The sequence below is a fragment of the Diabrotica virgifera genome, chromosome 9 (assembly GCF_917563875.1).
Source record: "Diabrotica virgifera virgifera chromosome 9, PGI_DIABVI_V3a".
In the NCBI taxonomy this organism is placed as follows: domain Eukaryota; kingdom Metazoa; phylum Arthropoda; class Insecta; order Coleoptera; family Chrysomelidae; genus Diabrotica; species Diabrotica virgifera.
Window position 1 is genome coordinate 131,968,331 of NC_065451.1, and position 22,388 is coordinate 131,990,718.

The window sequence follows — 22,388 nt, forward strand, 5'->3', positions numbered from 1 at the left end:
TCAAGTCATTCTACGCCTATCTGTGGATAAAAAATAATTGCCAAATATGCTGTTTCTTGTGGTGCTAAAAATCCTCAAGCCATAACTTGCACTAGATTACGAAAACATCTAGCAACGCTTACACAGTTATTTAATTTAAGTGATAATGAAATTGAACAATTGTCCAGATTTATTAACATAATTATAATTTATAATTATGTTAACAGCTGCCATTCATAAAAACTCTTATCGATTTTTAGATTATCAGACGATGTGTACCAAACGGCGAAGATTTCTAAATTACTAATCTTAATGGAAAAGGGTGAAGCCGGAGGGCAGAAAGGAAAAACATTAGACGATATATCTATAGATTTGGACCAAAATCTTTTAGAAGATGAATCTAGTGAGGAAAGTGATGATCCAGAAAAAAATGATTTTAACGATTTAAAAAAAGTTAATGTAACGGAAGAACTAAAAAAAGACGAAACAATAGGGACAATACCATTTGTACCCAAAAAGAAAAGAATACTAACTCCCTGGACAACTGAACAAAAAAACATTGTTAAAGCTTACTTTTCAAAATATATAAATCAAAAACGGGCACCAAAACGGTATGAATACATACAACATGAAACAATAGAGACAATACCATTTGTACCCAAAAAGAAAAGAATACTAACTCCCTGGACAACTGAACAAAAAAACATTGTTAAAGCTTACTTTTCAAAGTATATAAATCAAAAACGGGCACCAAAACGGTATAAATGTGAAGAATTAAAATCTTTGCATCCGCAATTATTTCTTAATAAAAATTGGTTAAAAATAAAAGTGTTTGTGCAAAATCAATATTTAAAAAAAGGTACATAAAAATATGAGTGTTACATGTTTTTGATTAATGCCAATAAATAAAAATTTTTAGCTTATAGTGCTGTTTTTAATTATTCCTAAAACACTTCAAATTATACTTGCTTTAAATAACATAATAAAAGAGCACCTACTGTATCTGTATCTGATATCAAACAATATAGATATTTACGAAATAAGTTAATTTTTAATTTTTATGTAAACCTTTGTTTTAAAAAATTATTTATTAATTAATTTCATTCAATTGCCTTCTACAGTCACTGCATTCAATTTTTTCTGGCATCAACATATTTAATCGTATATCCTTCCATTTTTTTCTGACTCTTATTTTTTTATATTTTTTTATTTGATAACTCGAGAAGGACTGGATTGATTTGGCTACATTTGATTCTTAAATATTTGTAGAAGTCTAAGTAAGAAGATCTTTACAATATACCAACAGATGTCAAATTTTATTAATTGTATATGAAGTGTGTAAAAATGTGCTCCTTGTTCAAGAATATCTCTATTTTTGACAATATTGAAAAATAATACACAGAAAATATATTTATAAGTAAAAATGATTTTAAAACATTCTTTACAATATTATAAAAAACTATTTTTCAATATTTTCTCTGCGATAAAGTTGGAAATTCAAGTTTGTGCATTAATGCAATATATTTTAATAAATATAAATTTAATGAAACAAGAGTGCCAAAAGCAAGGATTTCGCAAGAAACGTAAAAAAGTGAATAGATGCGAAGTTAGCCGCAGTTTTAGTGACGTACCTCTAATGGAGTATAATATAACTGTGTGTATGTATATGACAATAACATTGTTGTTTTTAGTATTTTCTTTGCAATTTCATCACATTTTCCCACCTTTTGAACCTTCCTTGGACTTCTACAAATGTTTTAAAATTGAAGTTAGCTTATTCGGTTCAGTCATTCTGGAGCTGTTATAAAAAAGATATGACAAAATAAAATTACGTACCGGACACCATGCGTGACTAGTCGCATTAGAATTTCATAAGATTTGCAAAAAAATATTCATATACAGTAGACTCACGCTATAACGAGAACTGAAATGGCAGACCAATTACCTCGTTATAAGCGGATCTCATTATATCAGACAACAATAATATTGTGCATACATACGAATATAAAGTATAGTGCAAATACAAGGAATAAATTCGATATTTCGTAAACCGGCGACTTTACGGAAAAATCCCGAAACAGGTCGATTTTTATTTTTAAATTATGATATTTTGGCATATATATCACACAAGTGACGTCATCCATCTGGACGTGATGATGTAATCAATGATTTTTTAAATGGGAATATGGGTCATGTGCTAGCTCATCTGAAAGGATATTCAATTCTCTATTCAGTACTATAAACATTAACATCGTTATTTATAGAGGGTGAACAAAAACAATTTTTTTATATTAAATTAACTGACAAAAAAAGAAGAATGTATGTAATTTATTTAATTCAAAATACATTTACTACTGTCAGAAAACAGAAAAAAAATGTTTATTCGCAAAATTAACATTGCTTTTCTCTTAATTTAATTGTTCAAACTTCCAAAAAACAAGTGCCTAGCGTGGCCTGGATTGAACATTGAATTTAAGCGAAAATCAATGTTTATTTTTCAAATAAACATTTTTTTTCTGTTTTTTGATAACAGTAAAAGTATTTTGTATTAAATAAATTATACAATCTTCTTTTTTGTCAATTAATTTCATTTAAAAAATTGTATTTGGACACCCTGTATAAATAATTATTTTAATGTTTACATTCCTGAATAGAGAATTGAATAACCTTTCAAATGTGCTAGCACACGACCCCTATTCTCAATTAAAAAAATTATCGATTACGTCATTACGCCTAGATAGATGACGTCACGCGTGTGATATTTATGCTAAAATATTACAATCTAAAGATAAAAATCGACCTGTTTCGGGACTTTTCTTTAATCTCGCCGGTTTACGAAATAACGAATTTATTCCTTTCATTTGCACCATACTGTAAGTAGGGTGCATCGAAAAAGGCGAAAAAATTTTTTTTTTTGCGATGGAAAAGTAATACCTCACAAAAGTTGCCCAATCAACTGTTAAGTATTTTGGTAAAACTTTTTCGAAATTGGAAAATATCTTCTGTTCCCCCAAGACAATTAAAACTTTTGTCTGTGGATGCTGAGACTAAGGAAGATGAGGGAATTTTACAATTTATAATTCACGTCCCATGTGCTCAGCGCAGTAAAGTTCCAACGAGGATGGATCCCTTCGTACTCCAATCAGAGTAAACATATAAATCAAAAATGAATAACCATTTTCAATTTCGTTGCAAAACGAAAATACAGCCGCATCATATGCGGTTTCCTCTACCGGTTTCGAAACTTATTAGTTTCATCAGGAGGCACATATGCTGCACAGTTTAATAGATTTAACACAAGAAGAACGTGATACGTCGAGTTGATGTAAGTAAATGTAGATGTAGATAACTACGAATGACGACAGAATACTGATTTTTAGTACAGAAAGAAATATTACACTTTTATCTCAAAGTTTATATTGGTACGCTGGCGGGACATTTAAAACAGTGCCGCATTTGTTTTATCAGCTCTTCACGGTTCATGGATTGAACGAAAATATTTCGATTCCATTAGTTTATGCACTTTTGCCAGATAGACACAAAATACTTATATTTGTTTGCTGCGAGAGTTGAAAGAATTTATGCCTAGAGTCTCACCAACAACTATACTTACGGATTTTGAATCTGGCGTGATAAGTGCTTTTGCAGAAGTATTTCCAAATTCGAGAAGTCGTGGATGCTTTTTTCATTTTTCACATTCAGTGCATCTTCAGACACATTCAGTCAGCGGGTTTAAAAAACAGATATGAAACTGATGCAGAATTTGCCCTTAAAATGAAATTACTGCCGGCGTTAGCTTTTGTGCCTACAAATAATATAGTTGCTTCTTTTGAAACCCTTTGCGAGGATAATGTACTACCAGAAGAGGCTCAACCAATTTTGGGCTAATTCGAGGACATTTGGATTGGACGGCCGCAACAACGACGACCACCGTTATTTCCCCATGAATTATGGAATTGTTATGATGCAGTGGCAGAAGCAGTACCAAAAACAAACATCTCTATAGAGGGATGGCATCGGGCGTTTGAGACGCAAGTTTCAGCAGATCATCCCAATATATGGAAGTTTGTAAAAGCTATACAACGAGAACAGAGTGTACACGAACTTCAAATTCAACAATACACTGGAGGAACTGAAAGATAACTTCCTGGAAAGAAATACCGTGATTGTGCTCTACAAATAGCACAAATTGTAAGTAGTTATAACGAAAGAACGTTTTCCGATTATTTACATTGTATAGCCCACAACGTTACATATTAACTCGAACAATAGTTTAAGATAAGTTAGGTAACAAATAATAAAATAAGATCAACTAGATCTAGGCAATTATACAGGGTGTAACGAAAATACAGGTCATAAATTTAACCACATATTCTGGGACCAAAAATAGTTTGATTGAACCTACCTTACTTTAGTACAAATGTGCCTATAAAAAAAGTTACAACCCTTTGAAGTTACAAAATGAAAATCGATTTTTTTCAATATATCGAAAACTATTAAAGTTTTTTTTATTGAAAATGGACATATAACATTCTTATGACAGTAGCATCTCAAGAAAAAATTATAGGGAAATTTGGACATCCTATAAAAATTTTATGGGGGTTTAGTTCCTTTAAACCCCCCAAACTTTTGTGTACGTTCCAATTAAATTATTATTGTAGTACCATTACTTAAACACAATATTTCTAAAACTTTTTTGGCCCTTAGTACTTTTTCGAAAAGTCAGTTTTTATCGAGATATTTTGAATATTTGTCAAATCCACCACATATTTGTATATGGTTAAGTACGATTATGGATACTTGGTAATAATATGAAAAATTATTGTATGATTTACATTTTTAGGTATATTTTGAACCGTATTAAAAAAGAAGCCATATCTCGATAAAACGTGCCTTCTCGAAAAAATACAAAGAGACGAAAAACTTTTAAAAACATTTTGTTTAACTAATGGTATCGCAGTAATAGTTTAATTGAGCGTACACAAACATTTGGGGGGTTTAAAGGAACAAAACCCCCATAAAATTTTTATGTAAACATATTAAAAAAGAAGCTGCAACTCGATAAAAACTGCCTTATCGAAAAAATATGAAGAGCCAAAAAAGTTTTAAAAATATTGAATTTAACTAATAGTATCACAATAATAATTTAATTGAAACGTACAGAAAAGTTTGGGGGGTTTAAGGGAACAAAACCCCCATAAAATTTTTATGGGGAGCACAAATTGAACTATAATTTTTCTTTAAGATGCTCCTGTTATAAGAATGCCACATATCTATTTTCGATAAAAAATCTCTAATAGTTTTCGATATATTCGAAAAAATCGATTTTTATTTTGTAACTTCAAAGGGCTATAACTTTTTTTCTGTGCATATTTGTACTAAGGTAAGTTAGGTTCATTCGAACTATTTTGGGTCCCAAAATATGTGATTTAATTTATGACCTGTATTTTTGTTACACCCTGTAATTGTAAATAATTAACTCATCCATTTAACAAAAAAAATTTTTTAAAATTAAAAAAAAAAACAAAAAAAAATTCTAAACACGCCAATATATAAGTTAGTTTCTTTGTACCATATCAAAAAAAAAAATAATTTTATAGATTGCCAGTCCTAAGCCTTGGATAAAGTGTGAAGGGAAGTCTATTCTCACGATTTCTTTACTTTTTTATTGATATTGACTTATCTTTGCAGTCGAAAACATTGTACGGAAATGCCTCGAAAGATCGAAAGTTTAAGAACATGCGAAACAGCAAGTAAAATGTGGAATGTACTGAAAAGTACATACGAAAAAACAAAAAAAAATCTAAACACGCCAATATATGTTAGTTTCTTTGTACCATATCAAAAAAAAAATAATTTTATAGATTGCCAGTCCTAAGCCTTGGATAAAGTGTGAAGGGAAGTCTATTCTCACGATTTTTTTACTTTTTTTTATTGATATTGACTTATCTTTGCAGTCGAAAACATTGTACGGAAATGCCTCGATTTCCTAACAATTTATTTACCTCAGCATCTCGCATATTTCGTCTTGTCTGCAAGTGCCCCCAAATTTGACTTGTCCGGAAATGAAGCGTTCGCAAGTACGCCGACACCAAAAAGAAGGACGGTACAACATCACTAATTAATATATTAAAATATCGATTTATATTTGCTGTCTACTCTCACACCGCAGCCATTTTTTTCATTAAATTTAAAAATAATTAAGATTTAGAAAAAAAATTAACAAAACCATAAAAAAAATAAATTTAGATATGTATAATACAATATTCCAGTTAACAAAATAAAAACCAATAATCCGTCGTTTGTCACCTTAATCCCTTTATCCTAAAGATAAATAACAGTTTTTCGACGAAAAATCCATTCGAATAAAAAATGTTCGTCGACGAATTGTACATTCGATGAGTTGTACATTCGATGAATTGTGCATTCGACCAACTGTTTGTCAACTAATTTTCCGTCGACGAAGTTGTTGTTCTCGACCAACTTTCCTAGACCCAATTTTAGGAGTTCACATCTATCACCACGTGTTATATGACCCAAGTATTGCAGTTTTCTTATTTTGATGGAATCCATCAGGGTTTTTTCAGTATCGTCAGTAAAATGTTATTTTACATTAGTTGAAAACTACTACATTAGTTGAAAAAAACCCATTAATAAATTTTGGAAATAACTTTGAAAGATGACGAAATTGTAATCGCACAGGACAAGGAAGATCTTGAGTATATGGCAAGGAAACTAATAGAGGAATATAGAAAATGGGGTCTGGAGGTAATTACCAAAAAAACACAATACTTATGCGTAGGAAGGGAAGAAACGGAGAACCTGAACCTGGAACAAGAGACAATTACAAGCTGCAATGAATACATACAGTATGGTGCAAATGAAAGGAATAAATTCATTATTTCGTAAACCGGTGAATTTAAGGAAAAATCCCGAAACAGGTCGATTATTATTTTTAAATTACGATATTTTGGCATGTATATCATATGAGTGACATCATCCATCTGGGCATGACGCAAATGATGATTTTTTTAAATAAGAATAGGGGTGGTGTGATAGCTCATTTGAAAGGTTCTTGAATTCTCTATTCAGTAATATGAACAATAACATATTTATTTATACAGAGTGTTCAAAAAATTTTAAATTAAATTAATTGGCAAAAAAAGAAGAATGTATGCAATTTATTTAATTCAAAATACATTTGACTATTGACAGAAAATAGAAATAAATGTTTATTTCACAAATACACATTACTTTTAGCTTAAATTCAATGTTTAATCCAGCCACCTGTCTCTTGGAAGTTTAAGCATTTAATTTAAACGAAAAGCAATATTTCTTTGTGAAATAAACATTTTTTTCGGATTTCTGATAGCAGTAAAATGTATTTTGATTTAAATAAATTAGATACATTCTTCTTGTTTGTCAATTAATTTAATTAAAAAAAATTGTTTGGCCGCCCTGTATAAATAATTATGTCAACGTTTATATTACTGGATAGATAATTTAATACCCTTTCAAATAAGCTATCACACGACCCCTAGTCTCATTTAAAAAAATCATCGATTACGTCATCACGCCCAGACGGATGACGTCACTAGTATGATGTATATGCCAAAAAATCACATAAAAATAAAAATCGACCTATTTCGGGATTTTTCCTTATAGTGGCCAGATTACGAAATAACGAATTTATTCCTTTCATTTGCACCATACTGTATATCTGGGAATAAAACTAACTAGTACAGGACGAAACGAAGAAAATATTAAAGAAAGGATAATAAAGGGAAAATGTAGAAATATATATATCTTTTAATCTGCGTTAAAATCTTTATCAGGAAGTAGATACATTGTATATATTACAGTGTATATAGATATACACTGTAATAATAAAAGAGAAGTTTATAGTTTTGTAGACGTAGACAGATTGAGGTTATGTAAGATGTAAAGACACGAGGTATAAGAATAAAATATTGTTTCAGCATGTTATATTTTCTTTAATGGATGAACTAAGAAGCCCAAGAGATAATTAAAAGACCAACAAATTTAACAGGTTATGGGAACAGCGGTAATTATTGTCCTGGAAGCGCAGAATCAGTTATAACTAAAAATACATATACGTTACAGGATGTCATAAATCGGTAAAAATTATATTATTACACTCTTAAGTGGTTTCAACTATCATAATTGGAAGTTCAGGATGGAGTTAATTTTAGCAGAAAATGGTGTACAAGACTTTACAGAAAAAGAACCTGATTTAGCTAAAGCCGACGAAGTAAAAGGTGATTAAAAAGCTATGTGTTTGATAGTATAATGTGTAAATGATAATCAGATCGAAAGTTTAAGAACATGTGAAACAGCAAGTAAAATGTGGAATGTACTGAAAAGTACATACAAAAAGGTTGGTCTTCCGGGCAGTTATATCCAAGAAAAAAGTTATTGGGTATGAAATTAAATGAACATGATGATTTACTTAAATTTATAGATGCATTTGAAGAAGTAGTATGGCAATTAAAGGCAGCTGAAGTAGAAGTAAAAGATAAAGATTTAATTTGCACGTTACTAGTAAGTTTACCTAGCACATATGAAACTGTTGTGACAGTAATTGAAAATATTAAAGATGTAAGCTATGAAATTGTAAAATCAAAATTACTAGCCGAATACGATAAACGTCAGTTGGGCAGTGCCAGTTCAAATATAAAAAGTAGAATCAAAAGTCTAATAAAAAATCTGAACCATCTTTTCTTTTCTTTTAATAAAAAGTAGAACTCCAACAGCTTTCGCAGTACAAGGTAGCTGTTTTAGATGTGGTCAAGCAGGACCTTTTTAAAAGGGACTGTACAATGGAAAATCCAAGTCAAGAAGTTTCCAGGCAATACAGAGGTGGCTTTCAAGGGAGTAACAACGTTAGAGGGCAAGTCGAAGGAAGTTCAAGACCATACAGATGAGGTTTTTAACCAAATAACGTGGTAGAGGTAATTACAGAGGCAGATTTTAAGGGAGGGGTAGATATGTAAACAATAATGTTAATCATGCAGAGGTCACAGATGACATGCAAGGTAATGTAGATACTTATAATAATGATAATGCTGAAGAAACATATAGGAGTGTATGTATGTTATATGGGTGATAAAACTTTAATAGAAACAAAAAATATTGTTGATGAACATGATTTAATATTTTATATAGACTCAGAGTGTACGGATCACAATAAAAAACATTATTTTTCAAATTTAATAATGCTTAAAGAACCTATAAAAATTGCAGTTGTAAAGGATGACAGTTATTTATTAGCCATGGGAGTAGGTAATATTGAAGCCATAAGTATGGTGAATGATTGTAAAATCAGAAATAATATTAAAAACGTTTTTATGTACCTGATCTAAGAAAAATTTGTTATCAGTGAAGAAGTTGGAAGCTTCAAATATTAAAGTATTATTTGATAAAGGTATCGTTAAATTGTTGGATCAGAAAAATGCTATAATTGGTTTAGGAAAAAGAAATAATCTGTATGAGATATATTTTAAAGTAAACGGTTTAGAATGTTTAAATGTTCAATTATTTGATAATGATTTCATGAAGTGGCATAAACGATATGGTCATATGGGTTTTCAGATTTAAAAGAAATTATTAAGTCAAAAATGGTTAAAGGCATAGAAAATGTAGAAGTTCAAGAGGTAGAGTTTTGTAATCTCCTTTTAGCAGTAGGAGAAAGAGTACTAGAATTTTAAAAATTATTCACACAGATCTTTGCGGTCCTATAACTCCAGAATCAATTGGTGGTAATAAATACTTATTACTGTAACGTAAGGTCTACTGTAACGTAACATATATTTTCGTCTTTTAAAGCATTTTCACGGTGTTTTGACATCAGTGTTTATAAACGGTGTTTATGGAATCAAGCGGTCATTATTTTTCATGCAGAATTTCCCCTTAAAGTTTGTCGCACTTATTTAGAAACACCCTGTATTAATGTGAGTTGTTAAAGTATCTAACTTTTTTATTATCCAACCTAAGCGAATGAATCAAAAAGCAAATGTTAAGAAAGCCTAAGGCTACAGTTGAGTTTTAATTTCAATATTTTATATACGCTAAAATATTCCACAGGCTGTTCCGAACTTTGAGGAAAAAACACACATTATTGTTACATCCGGTATACAATGACACTTGTTTAGCAACAATATTATTACAACGATATTTTTGAAGAATAAAGCTACAACATACTAAAAAAATCACTGAAATCAGACAACAGGTTTAGGAAATATGAGACATCAAAAATGTCCCATTTTTAAGGTGGTGCGTTAATTTTGATGCTTAGTGTATATTGATAGATTAGATATATATTGGTTATTGTTATTCAGCTATTCTTATGTAGGTATGGGACCTGATGGTGCTAAACGATTGGGTTTGTTCGTGTCGAGATCCGAGAATATTTGATTTATTTATAATTAAGTGCATTGTGGTTTTGTGCTAATTCCTGTACAAACGTATTATACTAATGTGTGCGAGTAATAAAATGTCGACCACAAGAAATAATCCTGAACTGGACAACAAATCAATAGTTACACGAGTTACAAGAATTCCTTCAAAGGGGTACACGACAATTACACCGAAAGCAGTAGACCGAACTCATTGGACCGAAAAGCACTTTACCGAAACCTCACTAGAACGAACTACATTACACCTAAATAGTAAATAAAAAAAAAATAAATAAAATAAAAATAATTTTATTTCAAGAAAAAATCAGTTTACATGCAAAACTTAGATGCTAAGTACACGATGAACATATTGTTTGTGTGTGTACTTATTCTATTTATTATAATCAATAAAATTAATCTAATGGAGGTAACTGATTATTAAGAAAACAAGAGAAAATTCACTTAACCTAATAAAGATTTACAAAAGACTATGTCTATGTTCTATAAAGTTTTACATTATTACTAGAATATGTTATTTATTTTTATATTTTTTATCCAGCTAGAAAGTGATTTCTTTATCTTAATAAATTTTTTATTTTTAAATTCTTGAGGTAAAGAGTTAAATATTTTTGGAGCTGTGAAGAGTAAGCTTTTTTGAACAGCCGTGTAATATATTGGTGTAGTAGTCGTTAACATATTATTAGTAGTGAATCTAGTTAGAAATTGATGGTTTGAGCTGGGTTTTGGTAACTTATTATTACAATAGAGTCTGACAATGGTTTTAATATAAAGTTGAAAAATCTGCATTACATTTGCTTCTATAAACAAATCTTCTGAAGAAAAACATTTCTTTTTAAATAAAATGATTTTTAAAATTGTTTTTTGTGTTATTATTAAGGGGGATAGAACGTTAGAATAACCTGCACCCCAGGTACATATTCCATATGTTAGGATAGATTCGACTAGGGCTTTATATATATTTATGATAGTATCCTTTGTTAAACATTTTCTTAAAATGTAAAATTTGTACATAATTTTTCTTAATTTACCACAAATATATTCAATGTGAGGTTCCCACTTCATGTGTTTGTCAAAAAATACTCCTAAGTATTTAATTTTATCAACAACTTTAATAGTTTGACAATCACATTTTTTGTGATCCCTACATGTGTATTTATGTACTTTAAGAGCTAAAATTTCTGGTGACGTGGCTTCGTTCATTGTGAAGCACATAAAGTGGGACTTCTCGATATTCATTGAAAGCAGACTGACATCAAACCAACTTTTAATTTTTGCCATGATTTCCTCTGCTATGGTAAGAGTTTTTTCCCAAGTGCTCTCACAAACAACAATGGCTGTGTCATCTGCATAGCATATAATATTAGCCTCTTTTAGAACTGAAAATAAAAAGTCCATGTATAACACAAAAAGCACTGGACCCAAAACCGTCCCCTGTGGCACACCGTACGCTACTGGAGCTGATTCACTTAAAGTTTCATTTATTTTGACCTTCTGGGAGCGATTTTCCAAATAAGATTTGAACAAATTATAAGGAAGACCTCTTATTCCCTTTTTCTTAAGTCGCTCCAGCAATATACGGTGTGACACAGTGTCGAAGGCCTTGGCCAGATCAATAAAAATGACCATACATTTCTTTTTATTGTTGAAACTATTAATAATTTGATCTGAAAGTTTAATTAAGGCATCTTCTGTGCCATAGTTTTCTTTAAAGCCATATTGGTTTGATGATAATAAACTATGCTTCTCCAGGTAATTACATAATCTTAACTTAATGCATTTTTCTATGATTTTACTTATGTTGTTTGTGAGGGCAATTGGACGATAATTGCTAACTATATCTTTTGGACCACTTTTGTGAATAGGGACAATTATTGTTTCTTTCAGTGCGTCCGGAAAGATGCCTTGCTCAAAGATAAGATTTACTAAGTATAATAAAGGTTTAATGAGAAATTTACTGTAGTACTTAATTATATTATTTGAGATACCATTACCTATGTTTGAGTCACTGTTTTTTAATGTGTTTATAATTTTTTCCATTTCACCACTCGAAAAAGGTTTTAAAAACAGGCTATTATTTATATTTCCTTGCTCTATTAAAGAATTTACAATGTGATCTGGTGGTTTTTTTATTTTTGAGGCTAACGTCTCTCCCACATAACTAAAGTAGCTATTGAATTTTTCTGCTATTTTCCTGTCATCCTCAATCAAACTCCCATCCTTACTTACTATATTAGAAATACTAGGTCTATTGCAGTTTTCATTTGTGGCATATTTTATAGTTTTCCAGATTTACTTAGCATTCTTACAGTTTTTATCAAATAGATTTTTAAAATAGTTTTCTTTTGCCCTACCTAAAGTTTTGCTTAAAATATTTCTATATACTATATATTCTTTTTTGAAATTTTCATTAAATGGGTTTTTAGCACAAAGTTTATTTAGATTGTCTCGTTGCCGAATAGAGTTCAACAGCCCCTGCGTAACCCAGGGTTGTTTCACTCTATTTTTGCATTTAATATATTTTACCTGTGTTGCTATATTAATAAACTGTGTAATTATCCTTATTAAACTATTGGTGGCAAGATTCGGATCCTGCTCCCTCATAACATCATCCCAACTCTCAGTTTGAAATAATGTTAGCAATCTATTTTTATCTAACACTTTACCATATCTTCCTTTTTTGTTATTATTATTAAATTCATTATTTAGAGTTATATTCAAGAGTATGGGATAGTGGTCCGAGTGACTACCTCTTAAGACTACAGCATTGCACTTATTTACTGACCGCACAAAAAAGTGATCTAAACAGGATCTCGAGTTACCATCAATTCTTGTAGAACAATTAATTTTACTCTTATACCCTTCCACAGAAAATACATTTAGATACCTACAAATAAGCTCTTTAGACCTGGGATTATTAACATTTTTTGTTGGGGAAATATCTACATTTGTGTCACCACAGAAGACCTCAATCTGGCATTTTTTACTATAACGAGTGTGGATTAGTTCAAGGCCACTAATTAGATTAAATTGATCTACATTATGACATCTATAATAACCAGTAATACCCTCTGAATACCCATTTTTACTTAAAACTATTCTAAGAAATTTACAATTTTCAATTTCAATCACTTCCAATGATTTTAAGAGTTCACATTTGACATAAAAAATAAAGCCGTCACATTTGTTTATTACACTTTCATTGTAACACAGCTGATATCCTGGTATGTTAAGATTTTGTATTTTGTTTACAACTTTATTTGTCTCTGACAATGCAATAATGTCGAAACTTTTATTAAGATACTGAAGGTATGAGATCAGGTTGTCAAAGTTTTTAGGCAAGCTTCTTATGTTAAGGTGAATTATGTTTAAATCTCGATCACAGTAATCAAAGTAATTTATATTATTTAAATTATCCAGAGTTTCCGTCTCATATATTTGTACTTCATCACAGATAGTGTTTGGTTCCATAAAAGGTTTTAAAGATATCAGTACTTACGGATCCCCCTCTTTTACTCGTGCATATACATTACCATTCTTACTCCATACAAAGCGATATCCATTCTCCTTGAGTTTATTTGCCTCCCTTAGCAGGTTAAGGGTGTGAACGGTGAGTTCTTCATTCACATAGATCCTAGTATCACAAAGTAAGTTACATCTCTGACCGGTTAGTGGACCAGCGGAAACCTTATTCTTTAAAATTTTTACCTTATTTTCAGTATCCATGGTGGCTATTAGTAAGTTTTTCCCATTTTTAGTTTTGTGATTTCTAACAGCCCTAATATTTTGTTGCTTAAGGCTCAGATCAACATTTTTTAATACAGAGAAAGCTACCTCTTTTGCCTGGTTTGGGTTCTCTGTAATGAGATTTGAGACTCCTGATATAACTAGGTTGTCTTTTATCTTTTGGTATTCCATAGTGTTAATAAAAGATGATGCATAGCCTAGTTCTTTTTTCAAGAAACAGTTTTCGTTTTTTAATTCCTTAACAGTTTCAGATAGTACCTGGCCTCGTACTCTTTCTGTCTCAAGTAGTTCGTTAAGATAGTTTAATGAATTTTTCATTTCAGATACGTCTTTTCGGAGATCCATCACCAATGTTTTTAATTCGATTATAAGGTTAGGTTGTTCAGCGTCTTCTTTTTTTGGTACTGGCAGTTTGGCCTTTTCCGTGTTTGTTTTTCCATTAGCCTCGTTTTTGGGTTTGTCCTTGTCACCTGGCAACGCTGCTGACCCAGACCCTGCAAACATAACCTTATCAGGATCACACACATCACAAATCCAGCTTTTCTTTTGCCGGTGCAACACTTTGGCGTCGATTTCTTCCATTTCTACACAGGGTAGGTGAAAATACTTGTTGCAAGTTCCACACTGTATTTTAAAAATACTTTTTGATATCGTTTTATCACATTTTCCGCAGAGCAAATTCGGCGCCATAGTCACTCAACTGTCACCTCCACATATCACCAAATAAATTAAAAGAGATTGCAGTAAATTATCAGTCACAAGGACTTCACCGTAGATTTGAAGCAGAACCTGATTTTGCTTTAACAATGCGACTGTTACCTGCTCTAGCATTCATACCTGAGGTAAATGTAGTAGATATATTTGAACAGTTGTGCGAAGAACATGTTCTGAATATTATTCTGTTTTGGATGTTTTTCCGGAAGACGCTCAAGGTGTGCTTGATTACTTTGAGGATACGTGGATTGGACTCCCTCAACGACGCCCGCCTCGTTTTCCTTATTGTATGTGGAATTGGTTTGAAGGTGTGAATAAAGATTTACCGAAAACAAATAACTGCGTGGAAGGATGGCATAGAGGTTTTCAGAACCAAATTTGTGCAAATCATCCAAGTATTTGGAAATTTTTTGAAGCATTGCAGAGAGAACAGAGTTTGAACGAACTAAGATTAGAACAATATTTAGCTGGCGAACGATCACCAACAAGCCGGAAAAAATACAGAGATTCTGCTTACAGAAAAAACGCCTCGTCGGTAATTTTGATGTTCATGGTAACATACTTAATTACTTAAGGGGGATTGCACATAACTTTAATTTTTAGTATTTAATTTTTAACATTGTACATAATAAATAAAAAAATAAACCAACAATAAATAAAAACAAAAAAAACAAAACACCATTAAACTCGCCAGTACTTTGTGCTGTCAGTCCTAAGCCTTGATAAAGGGTGAGGAGAGGTTGATGTTACCCTTGCTCAGATTACAATCCTGTTTGAGCACCCTGTATTATGTACTTAATGCTTTTCGGTCTCCTACTGTTCGGTCTAGTGAGGTTTTGGCAAAGTGCTTTTCGGTCAAATGAGTTCGGTCTACTCCTTTCGGGCTAATGATTTCGGTCTCTTTACAGTAAACCCTTCAAAGGGCATAATGTATTTCAAATGGCAGATAGCCAGCAATAATCCAGGTACTCTTTTAAATACGATCAATGAATTCGAGAAAAATGCTCTGGAAATGATAAATTTTATTAAAGAGGAGTAAATAAAGTACAAAAAATGGCCCTACAGAACCAATTCGGTTTAGATTACTTAAAACAAGACAAACGTAATAAATTTCTTCTTCTCATGGACGTAAGTGAAAAAGAGAAAAAAAAACTTCCTGGCGTTGTGGAGAACTTAATTTAAAATAAATATTTCACCGACCATTTTTTTGCTGTTATCGACTTGGTAAAAAGCGGATTAATGGTAAGGGACCAAGACCAGTTGCTGTTGTATTTGTAAACAAGCGGCTAAAAGAACAATTGTTCAGTCTAAAGAAGAATCTTAAAGGCTGCGGTGCGGTGTGGTGAAATGTTATCACCTAGTAATGCATTGCTAAACATTTCAAGGTTAAATCTACATTTTCAAAACGGTTCTAAGACACATCATCTGAAAATGACCTTTCTACATTGTAATTTATTCTTCTTTTTAGAGAAGAAATTTATAAATGCAAATAATTTAACATTAAATTTATATGGGACGATTGTTCAGAACTTAACAGAGCTTAATCTGATTAGTTTGTATATATCCATTCTGTTTATAAAATATTATTTTCTAATTAATTGATACATTGGGCATCTAAAATCTCCATTCTACTTGTAACATCTAAAAGAGAAGACGATTTTAGAGGTTAGTGTTTTCAAACCTATAAGTGAAACACACGGTTCAGTTTCTACATTTCAAAATAAAAAAGATGTAAGAGATCTCTAGAGAGGACTTGAAGTCCGATGCATCATTCTTACGCCGGTGTTCAAACAGGAGAGAACTTATTTTCTGCGAACGTAGAGAGGTGCGCGTGCTTTTCCAAAACTAACAAAAAATTACTATCGTTGTGGTTTGTGATTTGTACAGGTAAATTATTATTGAGCATTGTACTTTAAATATTTTTTTTATTCGTAATTTAGGAAGAATAATATACAGGGTGTAACAAAAATACAGGTCACAAAATGTAATCACATATTCTGGGACCAAAAATAGTTCGATTGAACCTAACTTACCTTAGTACAAATTTGCACATAAAACAAGTTACAGCCCTTTGAAGTTACAAAATGAAAATCGATTTTTTCCAATATATCGAAAACTATTAGAGATCTTTTATTGAAAATAGACAAGTGACATTCTTATGGTAGTAGTATCTTAAGAAAAAAATTTAGTGAAATTTTGACACCCCATAAAAATTTTATGGGGGCTTTGTTCCTTTAACCCCCTCCCCCAAACTTTTGTGTACGTTCCAATTTAATTATTATTGTAGTACCATTAGCTAAACACAATATTTTAAAAACATTTTTGCCTCTTAGTACTTTTTCGAAAAGTCAGTTTTTATCGAGATATTTTGAATATTTGTCAAATCCACCACATATTTGTATATGGCTAAGTACGATTATGGAGTGGAGACTTGGTAATAATATGAAAATTTATTTATGATTTACATTTTTAGGTATATTTTGAACCATAGTAAAAAATAAGTAATATCTCGATAAAAAGTGCCTTCTCGAAAAAATACAAAGAGGCAAAAAAGTTTTAAAAACACTCTGTTTAACTAATGGTACCGCAGTAAAAGCTTAATTGGAACATACACAAACATTTGGGGGGTTTAAAGGAACAAAACCCCCATAAAATTTTTATGTAAACATATTAAAAAAGAAGCCGCAACTCGATAAAAACTGCCTTACCGAAAAAATACTGAGAGGCAAAAAAGTTTTAAAAATATTTAATTTAACTAATGGTACCACAACAATAATTTAATTGGAACGTACACAAAAGTTTGGGGGGGTTTAAGCGAACAAAACTCCCATAAAATTTTTATGGGGTGCACAAATTTCACTATAATTCTTTTTTAAGATGTTCCTGCCATAAGCATGCCACATGTCCATTTTCAATAAAAAATCTCTAATAGTTTTCGATATATTCGAAAAAATCGATTTTCATTTTGTAACTTCAAAGGGCTGTAACTTTTTTTATGTACATATTTGTACTAAGGTAAATTAGGTTCATTCGAACTATTTTTGGTCTCAAAATATGTGATTTAATTTATGACCTGTATTTTCGTTACACCCTGTATATAAATAATTACCATCTTTTTGCTAACCAAAAAAAAACAATTCTGATTGATTTTTTAGTATTTTTCTATTCGTTAGAGGAATACTTGCAGGCATCTTTTTAACAATTTGTATGCTTTTGTGTATATTTTATATGTTTTTATGTTAACTGTTTTTATGTACTTATAGTTTTTTACTGATAGATTGTATTTGACGCATTTCAATACTTGTAAAAGTCAGATGAAATAAAGATTATTGATTGATTGATTGATAGTATGAGTGTGGTAAAGGAGGGGTTAACCCCTCCTATACCCAATATAAAAGACCATTCGAATAATATAACTTCAAATTCAACTTTAAATTCGAATAATCCACATGAAATAGACCAGAACCAGTCTTTTCAGCAAAACATACTAATACAGGAACAAAAAAAAGACCAACTTGTATTCTGAAAAAGATGTTGGTCCGCTTTTTGTATTCATAGAGTCTACTAATATAGATAACATTAAAGTTGGTTCTTTTAATAATATAAAAATTGCAAGGGATATTTTTAATTTAAAATTAAAGGATGTTAATAAGGTTAGGAGCAAAGGTTCGAACAGAATATCAGTAGAATTCAATAACTATCAAGCAGCAAATACATTCCTTAATAACAAAGATCTGCTAGATAAAGGTTACAAAATTTTTATACCCTTTAATTATGTCTCTTATAAAGGTATTGTACGCCAAATACATGTGTAAATAAACGAAAAAGAACTAATACAATGTTGTTCAACCGATGATGACATTAAAATTCTTAATGCCAAAAGGCTAAACAGAAGAGTAATTAAAGGAGACTCAGTTACATATGAGCCTACAGAAACAGTCCTATTCACATTCATTGGCGTCTTAATGCCTAAATCAATAAATTTTTATGACTTACCAAAAAGGGTAAATGTTTACATTCCCCCTGTAACTCAATGCTTTTTTCTGTTTGAGATTTGGACACACTAAGTTAAATTGTAAAGCAAAAGAAAAATGCAGAAACTGTGGCGAACTTAAACACACAGATGATTGTACCACTAAATGCTTCTTCTGCAAAGGCCCGCATGTTGCAACAGACCGTACATGCCCGGAATAATTACGTCAAAAAAACATCAAAGAACTCATGTCCTATGAAAATTTAACTTTTTCTGAAGCTAGTGAATGCATCTCTAGAAACTACATAGAAAAGGACAAATTCATCTTCAGCGCAAAAGATTTCCCGTTCCTTCCAAGTAATAATCCCAAAGGAAAACTCCTCAATAGCAAAACTACACAACATAACACGGTCTCTCCTTCAGAAAGAAGATCACATAATTTCAAATCTTCGAAAAGGTCATTTCAACAAGTAGCATCAAACACAAATAATAAAAAAAGAATAATACAACAAGGATACGACAGAAAAGCACACGAGGAATGTCTTTATATTCCAAGTGGCAGACCAGAAAATTTTTCCTCTGCAATGGCTTTGTCTCAATCTAAATCTCAAACCCCCTCAAAATCTAAATCACAAACTCACAGTTCACATAACGTAAACCCAGCCTGGAATGCCAGTGCATCGCATAGTAATTTCGATATTGACACAATACCTTCACAAGACTTTTTAAAGTCCTGTTTAACCTTTATTAACACTTCACCAGACAATTTTAACATTTAAAAAAAACTTGTACTTTCCCACTCTAATCTTAAGTCCTATATGGACTTGGACCAATACTCAGATTCTGATTATTATTAGATTAAAACTTGGAATGATCCTAAAATCAAAAATCAAAATTATACAATGGAACATTAGAAGCGTCAATTCAGGTAGGGATAGTCTGACAGATTTAATTTCTAAAGAAGACCCAGATATCATAGTACTTAATGAAACTTGGCTAAAAAAAGATTCAAATTTTACTCTAAATTCTTACACCATTATTAGACAAGATAGGGATGACGGGTACGGTGGCATTGCTACCTGTATTAAAAAATCTATTTCATTTCAGACAATTAAAAAATATAATTCAGATAAAATCCAATATAATGTAACCAAAATTGACGACATATTTTAGTAAATATCTATACTAGCTCTAATACCAAAATATCAGTGACCTTTTTAAACTCCATATTAGCAAACTTAGAGATAAAAAACTAATTATTATGGGTGACATAAATTCTCATCATCCCATGTGGGATAAATGCTTAATAAATAAAGGTGGCAAACAAATAGTTGACTTTATATTTGACAATGAGATGACCATCCTAAATGATGGCTCAGCAACCTTATTTCAGACTCCCAACAATAATGTTAGTGCTGTTGACTTAACAATCGTAAGTAGCAATCTGGCTTTATGTACCAAGTGGGGGGTTATTAAAGACTGTGCACATAGTAACCATTTTCCTACATACATAAATATCAACGACATTGAGCAATCAGACACATTATAAAAATTGTAGGACACAGGGTAGAGCATTTATTCCCTGGTGGGATGAAGAATGTACATTATGGGTTAGGAAACGTAAGGAAGCATTGCACACATTTGATTAAACAAATTGCATGTTAAACAAGTAATTGCACAAACTAAACGGAACCTTTTGTGGAATTTAAACAATTTTGTGAAACATTAAACAAATGATCCAATATTACATATGTATGGAATAAAGTCAAAAAATTTTCAAACCACAATAATTGCAAAAATTTCCATAATCCTTCAGATAACATTAAAAGAGAAATACTATATAATGTCATCAGTTTCTATTGATCCTGAATTCCGGTTAATTCATTCAAACCAGGAATATAAACTATTCTCCATTTCAGAAATTGACACTGCTTTGTTCAATAAAAGAGAATGCCCCAGGAATCGATGATATTTCTTACTCAATGATAAAGCACCTCCCTTTAAAAGCCAAACAAATTCTCCTGAACATATACAGTGACTGTCTCAAAGGAGAATCCTTACCTACTTAATGGAAAAAATTTAATGTCCTTCATCCTAAAACCCTTGAAGGACCCACTCCTTCCGAATAGTTTTAAACCAATTGTCTTATCCTCTTGCATCCTAAAAATTTTAGAATTCATCATAAAAAATCGACTAGATTGGTTTTTAGAACACAACCTCAGTTTTCAAAAATACCCAGGTTGGTTTCAGAAAAGGTAGAGGAACTGCCAACAACTTAGCCTGCCTTCATACCTTCATTTTAGAAGCCTTTGAATCTGCCCATTCAGTCCTTGCTGTCTTCATTGATATCAAATCAGCTTATGATAACGTGAACATATCTGTACCCCAGAAGTAAACTGTCGTAACTACACTTTTCAGTATTTGCCAGAAACGGGTCTCGAACATTTTGGTCCCTATATTACACAATTTTTTGATAGTATCAATTTAATTGGGCGGACTAAAATTGACTTTTTTTACAAAATTTATTCTCAAATAATATACAAAACTATTTAGAACTTCATCGCGTTTCAGGTTAGTCAAGGGGGCCTATATTACCCTTAAGAGGGCCTTTATATAGGCCCCAATAACATAATTAACGTCGCGGTCGAGAATAAGTCCAACTTTGAATTTATTATAGACGTAGTCACGGGTATTGTAAAGCGCAGAGCGGTTCTATAACGAGCGAAACAAGATGGGTGAGATTGGCTACACGTAGTTGATAAAAAATAAATAAAAAATAGTAAAAAAAAATTAAAAAAATAGAAAAAAGACAAAAAAACTCCCACAACAGATATAAACATTCACAGGCACATTATTATAATTTTTTTTTCAACGCCTACCTATTTATATTCATCTTTAAGTCTCCCTACACCTTAATCAATTATGTTCTTTCTACCATTTGTAGGCAGGCTCACTGGGCCGATTATCAATTAAGTAATACCCACCTTCAGTCGTAAACTCCCCCTATCCGCGTGTCATTTTCAGACAGGCGAGAATAGCATAGCTAATACTATACTACTATTCAGCTCACTATCCACAGACCTCCCCTGTCCGTCTGCTGATCTTAGGTAGCCGAGCCTGTCTTTTCTTTTTATGAGTTTATCCTCAAAGACCTCCCCCCCCTATCCGCCTCTCCGTTTCTAGGAAGGCGAGAATAGTATAGAAGGGCCTATGCCAATCTTCTCCTTTAGCACTACTTACATAGACTGCGCGGGATATCCCCATGTATCGTTCGCTAATGAACACGTCCTGGGATATTCCGGGTCGGAAGAGGGGGTGGTTTTATTTGGTAGGCGGCTGGTTATGGGGGTCACGCGGGACGCATGGACCTACTCTGGTCTGTGGGCCCTAGCGTGTTCTCCTCTCCTGTCCGAGTCCAACAGTACTAGGGACACCTTCCCTAGTCTGCTAAGAGCGTTCCACCTCAATCCAAAAAAAAGGTTAGTCAAAGGTTAGTTACGATAGTTTACCTCAAATTTAACTGTTATGTTAAAGTAGTTCCG